The sequence below is a fragment of the Podarcis pityusensis genome (assembly GCF_964106645.2).
Source record: "Podarcis pityusensis genome assembly, chromosome: 6".
Taxonomy (NCBI): Eukaryota; Metazoa; Chordata; class Lepidosauria; order Squamata; family Lacertidae; genus Podarcis; species Podarcis pityusensis.
Window position 1 is genome coordinate 9,503,692 of NC_138030.1, and position 15,346 is coordinate 9,519,037.

Below are 15,346 nucleotides of genomic sequence, written 5' to 3' on the forward strand. Positions count from 1 at the left end.
GAAAAGTTATTTTAAACAATTTTTTCATTTCATTATATATCATGTCCCAGAATTTTTTAGAACACACTGTTCTAAAGCATTGTTTCAGTGTCCCTGTAGTGTGTTACCCAGAGCTGATGGTGGAATAGTGGAAAACTGCTTTTTATCTCTATTCAGATAAACCTTTGGCTACTTCTTTTGGAACTCTGTTTTTATACTATTTTTAATGCATTTTTTATTGCTTTACTCAAGTTTTTCTCCTGAGGATATGTGGCTGATAAATCTTATTAAATCAGAAATGTAAAAAAATGGGTCCTTTTCTACTGTGGCTACCCCAGTTGTGGAACTCCTTCCCCTCAGAGGTTTAGCTGGCTCCCCTCTTTTAAGCTTCACAGACAGGACACTAAAACCCTTTAATTTTGCCAGGCATCTTAAAAAGCAGAGACATCCCCTTGCCAACAAAGGTCCATATAGTTAAAGCTATGGTTTTCCCAGTAGTGATATATGGAAGTGAGAGCTGGACCATAAAGAAGGCTGATCGCCGAAGAATTGATGCTTTTCAATTATGGTGCTGGAGGAGACTCTTGAGAGTCCCATGGAGAGCAAAAAGATCAAACCTATCCATTCTGAAGGAAATCAGCCCTGAGTGCTCGCTGGAAGGACAGATCCTGAAGCTGAGACTCCAATACTTTGGCCAAATCATGAGAAGAGAAGACTCCCTGGAAAAGACCCTGGTGTTGGGAAAGATTGAGGGCACAAGGAGAAGGGGACAACAGAGGACGAGATGGCTGGACAGTGTTCTCAAAGCTACCAGCATGAGTTTGACCAAACTGCGGGAGGCAGTGGAAGACAGGAGTGCCTGGCGTGCTCTGGTCCATGGGGTCATGAAGAGTCGGACACGACTAAACGACTAAACAACAACAAGAAGAAGAATAGGTTAAAGTTCCCCTTTGTTTGTTGAATGGGTTTATCCTGCTCTTAGCTTTAATGTATGAATTGATTTTAGTAATTTGAACTGTTTCCCCATACACACACGCTTTGTAACTTGAACTGTTATCCATTAAAGGAGTGTTTTTTTGTGGGTTTTTGTAAACCATTCTGAGTTGATTCTATATAAAGAAAAGTGGGGCATGTATAGTTTTAGAAAATTGGGAGGAGTCCGGAATATGGGCTGTAGATTTCAGTAAGAGTCTTCTCCACCTCCCATAATTTCAGCATGGAGTTTGTTTGTTTGTTTGTTTGTTTTGGGTTGCATCCAATTAAGTGCTACTCAAAGTAGAACCACGGAAAATAACAGAACTAAGCTAGACATGTGCATTGATTTCAGTCGGACCACTCTGTGTAGTTTTGGATGCAACCCTTTGATTAATCCTTTTGATTGTGTGTTTCCTATGCGCAACTAGTGTAATATGAAACAGAAGCAGTAGCATAAGAAGGCAGGGGTGGTGGGCAAGGCTCACCAGGGGCATAGGGGGCAGAAGGGTGGTGCAGGGGCCAGTCTCCTTTAAAAAAGTCAACAACCTTTGGTTATCTCTTTTTAAAAGCTCTGCCCCGGGCACCATCAGGGGTTGCTATGCCACTGAACACAAGATATCAGAAAGACTATGGATGCAAGCTCAAACTGCAGTTTTTAGAAATCTGTTCCACCTCACCATGGGGAGGAGTTGCGGTGGACCACGTGGCCACCCACTCTCCTCCAGGGGTGGGAACGAAGCCCCACGTTGCCCAGGGGATCTTGGCCTCATCAGCTACCAGCCAGCCAATCCACTGGCTGGTGGGGGCGTGGCCGGGACAATTTAAGCCAAGGCAGGAGCCGGAAGGCTTCCTCTTGGCTCGCCTCTTCAGTCTCCCTCCCTCCCTATTTTGCAGGTTTTTCTCCTTGGCCTTGCTATAGACTTTGGTTGGTGGCCGTTAAGGGGCCTGGTGGGAATTTTTCCACTTGGCAAATTGGCATGGGCCATTTGGTTTTCGCCTACCTCGTAGCAATCGTCACAACTTTGTAAGGTTTTTGCAGTTAGGCATTGTTTGACCTTTCAATGGGAGAGGGGAAGTGTGGCCATCACCTGCCCCTCCAAGCTTAAGGGTATCCCGTTAAAGAAATCCAGGGGTGTGGATCTTGTGCGAAGCCCAGGGCGGGGCTAGGGCCATGACACGACCCCAACGGGAACACCTGGAGAAGCTCGAGTTAGTGTGCATTGACAGGGCTTCCCTTTTTGGTGGTTCACCCTTACCAGACTCCCTGCACAGCGGGCAGGAGTCAGATATAGTCAGGTCCGTTCAATGCCTAAGCCAATACCGCTCACATTCTGCAATCAATAAAGTTGTGGCCAAAATTTGCCCAATAACATTAACCTAATATTTCTCCTTGGGAGAAAGGCGATGACAAACCTAGACAGCATCTTTAAAAGCAGAGACATCACCTTGCCAACAAAGGTCCGTATAGTTAAAGCCATGGTTTTCCCAGTAGTGATGTATGGAAGTGAGAGCTGGACCATAAAGAAGGCTGATTGCCGAAGAATTGATGCTTTTGAAATATGGTGCTGGAGGAGACTCTTGAGAGTCCCATGGACTGCAAGAAGATCAAACCTATCCATTCTGAAGGAAATCAGCACTGAGTGCTCACTGGAAGGACAGATCCTCCAATACTTTGGCCACCTCATGAGAAGAGAAGACTTCCTGGAAAAGACCCTGATGCTGGGAAAGATGGAGGGCACAAGGAGAAGGGGACGACAGAGGACGAGATGGTTGGACAGTGCTCTCAAAGCTACCAGCATGAGTTTGACCATACTGCAGGAGGCAGTGGAAGACAGGAGTGCCTGGCATGCTCTGGTCCATGGGGTCACGAAGAGTCGGACACGACTAAACGACTAAACAACAACAATATTTGTGTCCTGGGTGTTTCATTTCAATGAGGGGGTGGTTACAGGGTCTTGATATGCAACTATTGCATTCCACAGCCGGGGGAAACATGTGAGTAATTTTTGCTCTCCTGTGTTTTCTTCACACTCATGCTAAACACAGAATCTCTGGGATCTGAAAAGACTCCTTTTTGTGCATGTGCTTTTCCTGCAGATTCAATCCACTGATCTATTTGTTTTGAAAGATTTCTGCCCCATCCCTCCATGTGCCACCAGCAGCTTAGAACAATGTGGAGCATTTCAAAAAGCGTAGACTGTATATAGAAAACCTACAGCAGATAGCAAGTGCTTTCCATAGAGATGGGCATTGCGTGTGCTGAAGGGACCTCATTTAAAAGTCAAGTCATTTTACTGCAATGTCTCACTCCCTTGTTGATATAATAAACACTAAAATTACAAAGACATCAGAAACACAGAGCTTTAATTAGCTGCGAATTAAATTTTATGAACTGCTATTAAAATTGCTTGTACCACAGAGCTGGATACAAATGCAGCAAATATAATTCATTAGCGTATCACCATTTCTTTTATTTTTTTTAGAATTAGTTGCAGCATTTCTGAGATGTCTCTTAGTCCTTGTTGAGATGGATTGGACATTCTCCCAGTTTCCTTTTTGGGCAGGGTAGAAATTATTAATGGAAAGCATTTTTATAGTGGGGATACTTAGCTTTTGGATCCTGCTCTCTGCCCTGATTTCACCTGGTTTCCACTGCTGCTTCAACACCATTTTCCCCCTTCTAGTTTAGACTTCCTTAGAATCATAGAACTGTAGAGCTGGAAAGACCCTGGGGATTATCTAATGCAATCCCCAGCAATGAAGGAATCTTTCACTCAATGTGGGACTTGAACCCCAAACCCTGAGATTAAGAGTCTCATGCTCTACTGACCCTGCTCTCCCAGCTTTGATGCTGCCTTCCCCAACATAATACCTCCAGATGTTTTGCACTACAACTCCTATCCTTCCGCCCCCTTTTTTTTTTTGCAGTTTTATTCGAGTTCGGGATTTTTACATACATTATATTATCTCCTTCCAATTTTTAAATTTCCTGTGCAGTTTTTTCCTTTCTCTCCCTTCCCACCTACCCCCCACCCATATCCATTGGAAGGGTTCAAACAATTATCCTCAGCCACGGGCATAGCGTCTTTAGTTTCCACCGAATGTCTTTTGTTCCAGTAGTTTTTATCCACTGAAAATAGGGGTTCCATCTGTTTCTTATCGTGGTGGACTTAACCTTCCATGTTGTTTCCTGTGACATGACTGTGACAATGTCCGACTGAATAAGTTCAAACAAATAACCATCCCATGCCTCTACATTTTTCTCTATCTTTCCAACCTAAAGCTATCATTGTCTTTCCCGCTTTGAAGGTAAACTGGTCACTTTTCTCTATAGCAGTGTTTCCAAGTATACGCATTGTCATGAAATCAAAGTCTATTGAAAGCTTCACTTTAAAAATTTCATTCATAACCTTTAGGATTTTATTCCAGAATTCCTTTACCTCTGGGCATTCCCAGTATGGGAAAACCATCCCTTGGCTTGTTTACAGTGCCAACAGTTAGAATTCAATCCTGCTACCATATTAGCAAGCTGGGCCGGAGTTCTGTACCATTTTAGAATTTTAATTCCAGCTCTCTAAATTTGCTTCCTTTAATCTCATCTATTCCTTTCATTATCCTTTCAATCATTGATTCGCTAACTTGTTCTACCTTACTCCACATCTTTTGAATAAGTTGGGTTGTCTGTTTCTTATTTGTAATCATTCTCTTATAGATTTTATCTATCATTCCTTGTTTCGTTTTTTCCAACTCCTGTCATCCCTTGACCACTGGCCGTACTGGCCGGAGCCGATGGGAGTTATAAACCCAAACCACTAGTGGTCACCCGAATCGGGAGGGCTGGTTTAGTGAATTTCAAGATGTCACAACACTGTGTAGCCAATCAGATTTGGCCCACACAGCACTGACATGCACACTAAGTTCTATTTGGATCGAATGTTCGAACGTTGTTCCTCACTCAGGTCAAATGAAGAGCGGATTGTGAATTTAAAAATGAAGAGCAGGTTATAAAGTTAATAGATAAATAATATAAAGCAAAATAATCCCACCCACCCCCAAAAAATGAAATACACATCATTGTGCCCAAAGTCAATTCAGCAGTTTTGAAGGAATTACCGAAACATTGTTAAAAATTTGGGAATAAATCTGGCACTGCCCTGAACAAGTAGAGAAAATGAAGTACTTTTGATTGATGCCTCCTTCTGTTTGCGGGTGGGTTTGTCCCCATGACAAGAAATTATTTTCCAACGGTTGCCCCTCACCCTGAAAGCTCTGATATGAAATTTATTTATAGAGAATCACTTATAATTCCAAGTGTGGTTGAGGCCATAATTAATGGCAGTTATTATATCATTGGCTCAATTAGTCCCCACTAAAATTTTTATGTTATTGCACGACATTAATGTAGTGCCTTTGAAGTAAATGGGTTCACTTATGGCATAATTTTTTTAAAAAAAACAAAACATTTTCCTTTCTTGCGATAGTAGTGGTAGATGGAAAATATCAGGTATTTGGTTTCGTCTGTTAAGAGAGACGTACCTTCGCTCTAATGATGCCTGTCCTGTTTTCAGAAGCCCCACTGAGTTCAATGGGATTTTCTCCCAGGGAAGTGAGTATAGGATTGCAGCCTTAATCTCTTTGCTTGATCGGTGTGGTGGAGTCTCAGGGATACTCGTCCACACACCTTTTGGACTGCACTCTTTTAGGAACCAGGTGGCTCATGTGAGAGCATGGCCCCCCAAAACAGGTGCCTTTCAGGACACTCCGTGATCCAATCAGAAGCCCGGATAGCTTCTCAACTAAAGTGGAACAGTTGAGGGTTATGCATTCATTGCTCCACACACTTTGACCTTTTTGGTCCTGCCAACTACTGGCATATATATTCCCTGTACAGTGGTACCTTGGTTTTCGAACAGCTTAGTTCATTAACAACTTGGAACCCAAACACTGCACAACCAGAAGTAGGTGTTCCAGTTTTCGAACTTTTTTTTTGGAAGCTGAACATGCTCCATTTTGAGTCCTGTTGCGTTGCTAATTTGCGTCCCATTGTAATTCAAGCCTTCCATTTCCGTGTTTCCTGTTGCACTGCAAATTTGTGTCATCCCCCTCATTGTAATTCAATCCTTCCGTTTCTGATTGAAGTGTTCTGAGGTGATATTTGGAGCTTATATTTGGTGCTTTTGTTTTTGCTATTTATTTTGCGTTTTTTGTTTTGAGGATTTTTCAGTTAATTTGTTTTTGTGGCTGTGTGGATCCCAGTTCAGCTACTGATTGATTGATTGATTGATTGATTGATTGTGTGACTGTGGAAACAAATAAAAGCCCCCCTTCCAAACAATGACTATCATCAGTGCAGGTAAGAAAAAAAATTAATTTTAATTTTTATCATCTACAATGCTGTTTTGTTTATTTTATAGTACAGTACATTATTTATTGCTCTCATTTTATGGATCAATGGTCTCGTAAGAGTAAAATTCATGTTAAATTGCTGTTTTAGGGGATTTTTTTAAAGTCTGGAACGGATTAATCTGTTTTGAATTACTTTCAATGGGAAAGCATGCCTTGGTTCTGGAACACTTTGGTTTTGGAACAGACTTCCGAAACAGATTAAGTTTGAGAACTAAGGTACCACTGTAAGATTGAACCGAGTTTAAAAGACTTCCCCACCCTGGAATAAGCTGATCTGCTGAGTTCATCCATGAGCAAGGATCTGAATCAAGGCTCCTAGGTCCTGCCCTTAACCACGATGTTACACAGTAAATCTCTGTGAGAAGCTCTTAGCTGGTTATCGAGATCATGAAATCACCTGGGGATAGAGTTGGCATCTCTGGTTTCTTAGCAGCCCCAAGCTGTGTGATCAGCAAACAGTCGAAGGGTGTTGAGAAAGTCACGTTTAGAAGCAAAAATTTTTTTAAAAAAAATTCCTCTACTGAGTAAATCAGTTCTTCACAGTTTTTATAAGGACATATCCCGTGGTTTATATCCCCCTGAACTGCTTTCGAACATGATGGGCACCCGACAGTTAGAGAGATGGCCCTGAGACTGGGTTTATACAAAGGAAGAAGAAAAAACCCAGTGGAACAGAATTAATGTAACTCGCACAGCAGGCTAGACCTGAATTTATCTACTTTGCCACTGAAATTAATTTAGCACTCCAAATTCATCCTTGCTGGGAGATAAAGACATAAAATGAGACTGCCAGGCTACGTTTTGACTCAAGTCTTCAAATTCTTTAGGCGAAAGGGAAGGAAGGGAAAGGAGGGAAAGGCCTTGCATAATTTTCTAGGAGAGCAGTTTCAGACATTATGCTCAGGGCCGGATTTAGGTTTGATGAGGCCCTCAGCTACTGAAGGTAACAGGGCCCTTTATATGTCCAGCTGTCCCTTGTCAACAACAAATTGTCGCTGGTTTTTGTGCTGAATATATGGTAATTTACGGACCTAACAGGTATCTAAAGCCATTTGCACATAACAAAATATGTATTTTATCATAGTAATTGTTGAACTGAAATACAATTAAGAAGATTGTAGGTAAAGGTAAAGGGACCCCTGACCATTAAGTCCAGTCGTGGACGACTCGGGGGGTTGTGGCATTCGTCTCGCTTTAGTGGCCAAGGGAGCTGGCGTTTGTTCTGCAGACAGCTTCCAGGTCATGTGGCCAGCATGACTAAGCCTCTTCTGGCGAACCAGAGCAGTGCATGGAAACACCGTTTACCTTCCCGCCGGAGCGGTACCTCTTTATCTACTTGTACTTTGACGTGCTTTTGAACTGCTAGGTTGGCAGTGCTTTTGAACTGCTAGGTTTTGAACCACCAGCCTTCTGATTGGCAAGCCCTAGTGTTTAGACCACAGCGCTACCCGCATCCCAGTAAAAAGAATGCAGGCACCCTATAAATAGAAATGAGCAAACCAGTGATATTTTAGGGAGCAGGCTAGCAGGTGGGGCCCATTACTTACATCATAGGAGCCTACACAACACAAAACACTGTTGCTGTATGTGGGTTTTATTTTATTTCTTTTTTATCTTATATTTTGGAAATGTACATCCAGTTTTTTTTTAACCTTAAAAAAAACTTTTTTTGAGGGGGGCAAGAGAGTGGGGCCCTAAGTAAATCCAGCAGTGATTATGCTAGCAATGAAAGGAACACTGATGTTAAATGTCAGGGTTTCCACAGCAAAAGAATAAGGTTTAGAAGTAATACAGGCATACGAATGCATGTTTTATTATGCACATGTCTACATACACTGAGGGGTGGGGGTGTAGTCCATGGGTAGGCAAACTAAGGCCCGGGGGCCGGATCTGGCCCAATCGCCTTCTAAATCCGGCCTGCAGGCGGTCCAGGAATCAGCATGTTTTTACATGAGTAGAATGTGTCCTTTTATTTAAAATGCATCTCTGCGTTATTTGTGGGGCATAGGAATTCGTTCATATTTTTTTTCCCAAATATAGTCCAGCCCCCCACAAGGTCTGAGGGACAGTGGACCGGCCCCCTGCTGAAGAAGTTTGCTGACCCCTGGTTTAGTCCAATCAAGTTTCCCATATGCATGTACATGGGTGTTTAAAGCTGCAGGTACTGTCTGCATTTTCTGAAGAGAGCACAAGTGTAATGTCAATTTCCCACAGCAATTGTAACATGTTGCACCAGTTTTAATACAGTAGACTTGCAACATCTGTAGGGGTTACATTCTGCGGATCACGCCGAAAACCACTACTGCATATAGACAAAACCCATTGAGTTCACTGATGGATGGGATTGCCAAAGTTATTTTTTCCAGAACCGCACTCCCTTTCCACCCTTTTTAATTTTTGCTTTTTAATAATAATAATAATAATATATCATTTATACCCCACTCATCTGGCTGGGTTTTCCCAGCCGCTCTGGGCTGCTCCCAACAGAATAATATTAATAATAATGCGATAAAACAGCAATGTGGATAAAACATCAGTGGAAGACAGGAGTGCCTGGCGTGCTCTGGTCCATGGGGTCACGAAGAGTCTGACACGACTAAACAACAACAAAACATCAAACATTAAAAACTTCCTTAAACAGGGAATTTATTTTGAATGTGCACAAGTTAAATGCAGGCTTATCGTGTATTACATTTCATACTGGAAACCTTCAATCATGCTGGAAGCAAAGGCAGAATACAAACTTAAATAATAAGAATAATATATATGATTCCACGATGTAATGCTGTTGCTTTCCTGTAGCAGTTACAATGTGTGGAGTTGCCCTGAATCAGCCTTTCCTTCTTGTGGCTCCATCGTTGCAAGCCAAGGCTCAAACGTCAGCCCTAAGTACACTTATGTGGAAGCAGCAAAATCCTTGAAATCCATCCAGCAAGCTGAGATGAAACTATGTTTTGAAATGGAGTTGAAAATGCAGGCAAGGCAAAGGAAGCACACGGCCTAACAATGGGAAAAGATCACTTGTCTAGCATGTTTAGGATGGGGCTGTCAGCTATTTATTGGCTGGCTGGCTGGGCTTGTAGTATTTCAGGCCAGGCTTCTCAAAGCAGTTTGCATAACAGTGTCAAAACAGCCATTCATCTCTTAACCAGAGAAATACAATAAAAAGAGGATAGCTGAGCCGAAAGAGAAAGGAAAACCAGATCAGAAGGAGCAAAAATGGCACAGGTAGTCACAATCACTGTTGTTGTTGTTGAACTGTAACTCCCCTAATTCCCAGACAGCTTATCCAACAGTTGGAGATTCTGGGACTTGTAGTCCAACAACATTTGGGAACCCAGAGTTAAAGAACACTGAGCTAGAAACTTCCACTGGGCATACTCATCTTAAATGTGCAATGTATAAATCATGGAGCTTTCAAACATTTATAGAAGCACAGAGTATGGTGTTATAGACCATCTACTCCAACCTCCTGCTAAATGCAGGAAAATCCAATGCTGGGCCATACCCAAAAGATGACCTCCAACTTCTGTTTGAAGATCTCCATAAAGGCAGAGAAGAAGAAGAAGAAGAGTTTGGATTTGATATCCCGCTTTATCACTACCCAAAGGAGTCTCAAAGCGGCTAACATTCTCCTTTCCCTTCCTCCCCCACAACAGACACTCTGTGAGGTGAGTGGGGCTGAGAGACTTCAAAGAAGTGTGACTGGCCCAAGGTCACCCAGCAGCTGCACGTGGAGGAGTGGAGACGCAAACCCGGTTCCCCAGATTACGAGACTACTGCTCTTAACCACTACACCACACTGGCTCTCCAGAGCCTACGACATCTCTTAGTTAATTGATTCTATTGCTGAACAGCTCTTGTCATCCAGAAGTTGCTCCGGATGTGCAGCTGAAACTCACCATTCATTCCCCTACCTGCAATCAGAAGGAGAAGGGATGGAAGGGAGCAGCTCAAGTAAAAGATGAATTGTCAGTTTCTTGGTTCCTGGGGGCACTCTGAAGACAGCAACTCAGTCTACACTGTTTACAATACAGCTTAGAAGGAGAGGCCGGCTTTATCACAGTCATCACACGTTGTCCCCATGGACAGGAAAGGGTTATTGCTGTTAGAGCGCCCAAGTGTGTATTGGGCGATCTGACAACCTGAACAGAAGACAAGGGGAGTAGAAAGGATGGGAAACAGCTCCCTCCTGTGGCCATGGGCTTTGGGAGGTGGCATAAATGGGACTACAAGGTCCCATCAGGTGGAACCAACCCAAATCCACTCTGTCCTTCAAGCCAAATAAAGGAGTCTTGGGTCTTTGCAAACAAGCAATTGCCTCTCTCTTGATGTAAGGGTAATGCTTCTACAACTAGGGAGAGAAAAAGATTAAAATTATCAGATGAAACTGAAGATGGGTTTATAGTATGGCAAAATGAGAAATTACAAACCCATCTCAATCATCACCTGATCGATGTTATCATACATAACTTTCTCCCTAGGAGTGCAAGTATTCTGCGCACACAATAGGGTGACTTAAAGAGACCCCTCTCCCAAATGCCACTGCCAAATATAATATTTACCAAGTGTGCAATGGAGATTCTCCTGGAGCCAGTTGCATTATCTACAGTAAGGAATGCTTCCTATGTGACAATTAAAAGCCATTGCTATGCTCCTACGCTTCCTGTCTTTAAGATCTTGAAGGTTGTATAACTTGCTGTTGAAATGGAATACACAGGATGAAACGGTGAAATCTGCCATGATTAAATGGGCACAAGATGTTGGACATAACATAATGATGGCTGACTGGGAACAGTTATGGACCACAGGTATGAAGTTCACGGCATGTAATGCCTTAAGAGAGAATATTATGAAAATGATATACAGGTGGTACATGACACCAGTCAAGCTTGCAAAAATCTATCATTTGCCCGATAGCAAATGTTGGAAATGTAAAGAAACTGAAGGTACATTCTTTCACCTTTGGTGGACGTGCCCAAGGATTAAGGCTTTCTGGGAGATGATTTATAATGAAATAAAAAGGGTATTTAAATATACCTTTCTGAAGAAACCAGAGGCCTTTCTCCTGGGCATGGTCGGCCAAATGGTGCCAAAGAAGGACAGAACTTTCTTTATGTATGCCACAACAGCAGCAAGAATACTTATTGCAAAGTATTGGAAGGCACAAGATCTACCCACTCTGGAAGAATGGCAGATGAAGGTGATGGACTACATGGAATTGGTGGAAATGACTGGCAGAATCCGAGACCAGGGAGAAGAGTCGGTGGAAGAAGATTGGAAGAAATTTAAAGACTATTTACAGAAATATTGCAAAATTAATGAATGTTAGAATGATGTCAGAATGAAGTTAAGTGTATGTAAAAATGGATTGTTAACAGGTGAGAATCCAAAGTTATAATATATTATGTGTTATGTACTGAGTTGAATAGGATCCAAACTGTAGCAGTCTGATTGGTCCTAGAACAATAGGATCCAAAAGGCAGCAGTCTGATTGGTCCTAGAACAATAGGATTCAGAATGCAGCAGTCTGATTGGTCCTAGAACAATGCAGCAGTATGATTGGTTGGCAGGAACCACCCAATCCTGCTCCAGATAGAAGTGAATCCACAACCTGATTGGCTTACAGTAGAATTCCAGAATTAGCCAATCATGTGCAGCCCATTGTGTAAATAATGTATATAAAGCAGATACTGTGAGGGGACATTTATTCATTCCTCCTCACCACTATGAGCTGAATAAAGAGCATGAAATCACTTTGCGACTCTGAGTATATTTCACTGGCGACGAGGATGGGATCCCGCTGAGCTGACTGCCACACACAGCACCGCAGCACCGCCAACTGCCGCACCGCTGCCTCGCACCGTGTATCCAGGCTTCAGCTCCGGGGCACAAGGAACTCAGAATGGCAGCCAACAGCAGCTTCTCGCCATTCAACCCAGCATCTGGAGACTGGGAAGCGTACGCCTCCCGTTTCACCTTCCTCCTAGAAGCCAAAGGGGTCACCGACGAAGAAGACGCCAAGAAGAGGGCGATATTCTTCAGCGTCTGCGGAGAGGAGACGTTTGAAATCGCCCGGGCTCTCCTTGCGCCTGAAGACGTCGCTACTGTTCCATACAAAACAATAATGGAACAGCTGAAGGGGCACTTTTCGCCGCAGCCCTCAGTGGTGGCTCGTCGAAATGCCTTCTACGCAAAGCGGCAAGCCCCTGGGGAAACCATAACTGGGTTTGTGACCTCTCTCCGCCAAGCCGCCCGGTTCTGCAACTTCTCAGAGCTGGAGAACATGCTTCGTGACCGCCTCGTCGGTGGCCTGAAGGATGAGAAGCTGCAACGACGCCTCTACGCTAAGAAGGACCTAACGTTCCAGGTCGCTCTGGAGGAGGCCCTGGCAACAGAAGCTGCCGAGAGGTCGACCCAAGAGGCACGGCCGAGCCTGCCATCCCAACCGAGGGTCCACCATGAAGACCTCACCGACGACTCAGGATCCGACAGGGAGGAGGTGCACCGAGTACAGCAGCGCACTCAAGCAGCGCACAGACCACAGCTGCCTCGACGAGAAGGAGGGAACTGCGCAAGCTGCGGGGAGAGTCACGAGAGGAGGACCTGCCGTTTCCGCAACGCAGAGTGCAGGCAGTGCAGAAAATCGGGACACATCGCCCGGGTGTGTCGGGCTCGGCCCACCCGACACCAGGCATCAGATGACCAATCCAAGAGCCCCAGGTCCCGGGGCCCAACGCACCAAGGCAACTCGACGGAGCTCACGGACTTCCAGGTATACCAGTTGCCCCACCCCAACGTAGAGAAAATTTATGTAGAGGTACAGATAGAGGGGGCCCCATGCCGCATGGAGCTTGACACGGGTTCAACTCTATCCATAATCTCGGCAAGGACCTTAAGGAAACTGTGTCCCACTGGGGGTCCCAAACTCAGGCCGGCCCCATTCACCCTCCGGGACTTCCAGAAACGTAAGGTCCCCACAATGGGGGTGGGGACCTTCAGGGTGCAATACCGAGGGCGGACGCGGCAACTGGACTTGCTTGTGGTCAAGGGCCCCTACATTAGTTTACTGGGATTGGCATGGTTTGGACCACTGGGGCTAGCTGTCACCGGGGTGAACCACACTAGCTTACAAGTGGACGTGGACGCCATATGCAAGGAATTTCCAGGGGTTTTCGATGGGAAATTGGGACAGTATACGGGCCCCCCCATTGCGCTACAGCTTGACCCCGCAGTACGACCGGTCAGGCTCAAGGCCCGCCGGGTCCCGTTCGCCTTGAAACCCCGTATAGACGAGGAATTGGACCGACTCGTAGAGCAAGGAGTGCTGGAGCCGGTGCCTAATGCTCCCTGGGAAACCCCAATCGTCACACCCGTCAAGCCTAATGGTTCGGTCCGCATCTGCGCAGACTACAAATGTACCATAAACAAGGCCCTCACGGCCCACGCATACCCAGTGCCAGTGGTCAGCCATGTCCTTGCCACCCTGGCTGGGTCGAAAATTTTTGGCAAGCTGGACTTGGCCCAAGCATATCAACAGCTGCCAGTAGATGAGGCCACAGCAGAGGCACAGACGATTGTGACGCACAGAGGAGCGTTCAGGGTAAAGCGGCTGCAATTCGGTGTCAGCGTGGCACCAGGCATATTCCAGAATATAATGGACTCTCTCCTTAAAGGGATTCCTGGCGTCACCCCCTTCTTCGATGATGTGTTGATTGCCGGCCCCACACCAGAGGAGTTTGAGGACCGCCTCCGCACCGTTCTGCACCGTTTCCAGACGGCGGGTCTCAAGGTGAAGCGGGAAAAATGTCTACTAGGAGTGCCTCAGGTGGACTTTCTGGGATTTATGGTGGACGCAGAAGGGGTCCACCCGACTGGGGACAAGGTACGGGCCATTTGTGATGCCCCAGCGCCCAAGAGCAAGACTGAACTTCAGGCCTTCTTGGGACTATTGAACTTTTACCATTCCTTCCTTCCCCACAAGGCGGCGGTAGCGGAGCCCCTACACAGACTCCTGGACAAGCGGGCCCCTTGGGTGTGGGGCCAGCGCCAGGAGGCCGCATTCCAGGCAGTCAAGGACTTGCTTGTCTCAAACTCGGTCTTGGCACACTTCGACGAGAGGCTGCCGGTGGTGCTAGCATGCGACGCCTCACCCTATGGCATTGGAGCTGTCCTGGGGCACCAACTCCCGGATGGAAGAGAGGTACCGGTGGCGTACTTTTCCCAGACACTCAACACAACCGAGCGGAACTACTCGCAAATCGACAAGGAGGGTCTGGCAATCGTAAAGGGAGTAAAAAAATTCCATGATTTCTTGTACGGGCGGCCCTTCACCGTGGTGACTGACCACAAGCCGTTGCTTGGCTTGTTTGCCCCCGAAAAGCAGACCCCCCAAGTGCTGTCTCCTCGCGTCCTCAGGTGGTCAATTTTCCTTGCCAGCTACCAGTATGCACTGATTCACCGACCTGGGAAGGCGATGGGCCATGCGGACGCCCTCAGCAGGCTACCACTACCGGAAACAGGCCCTGACCCAGCACCTGCACAAGAGGTGATGAGCCTGGAGCTGCTTCCCGACCGCCCCATTCAGGCACAAGAAGTTGCACACCATTCCAAGAAAGATAGGGTCATCTCCCGGGTCCTGGACTGGGTGTGGAGGGGATGGCCCAGCAGCAGCCCCGGGCCAGAATTCGCCGGCTACACAACCCGCAAACATGAACTGTCGGCCCACAAGGGGTGCCTGTTATGGGGAAGCAGAGTCGTTGTTCCCCAGCCCCTCTGCAAAAGGGTCCTCACAGCCCTACACGAGACACATCCAGGGGTAGTAAGAATGAAGGCCCTTGCCAGGAGTTATGTGTGGTGGCCGGGGATCGATGGAGAGATAGAGGCCTGGGTCAAACACTGCCAGGCCTGCCAAGAATCCCGCCCAGACCCCCCAAGGGCCCCAGTCCAGTCCTGGGAGTCCGCCCGAGCACCATGGTCACGCCTG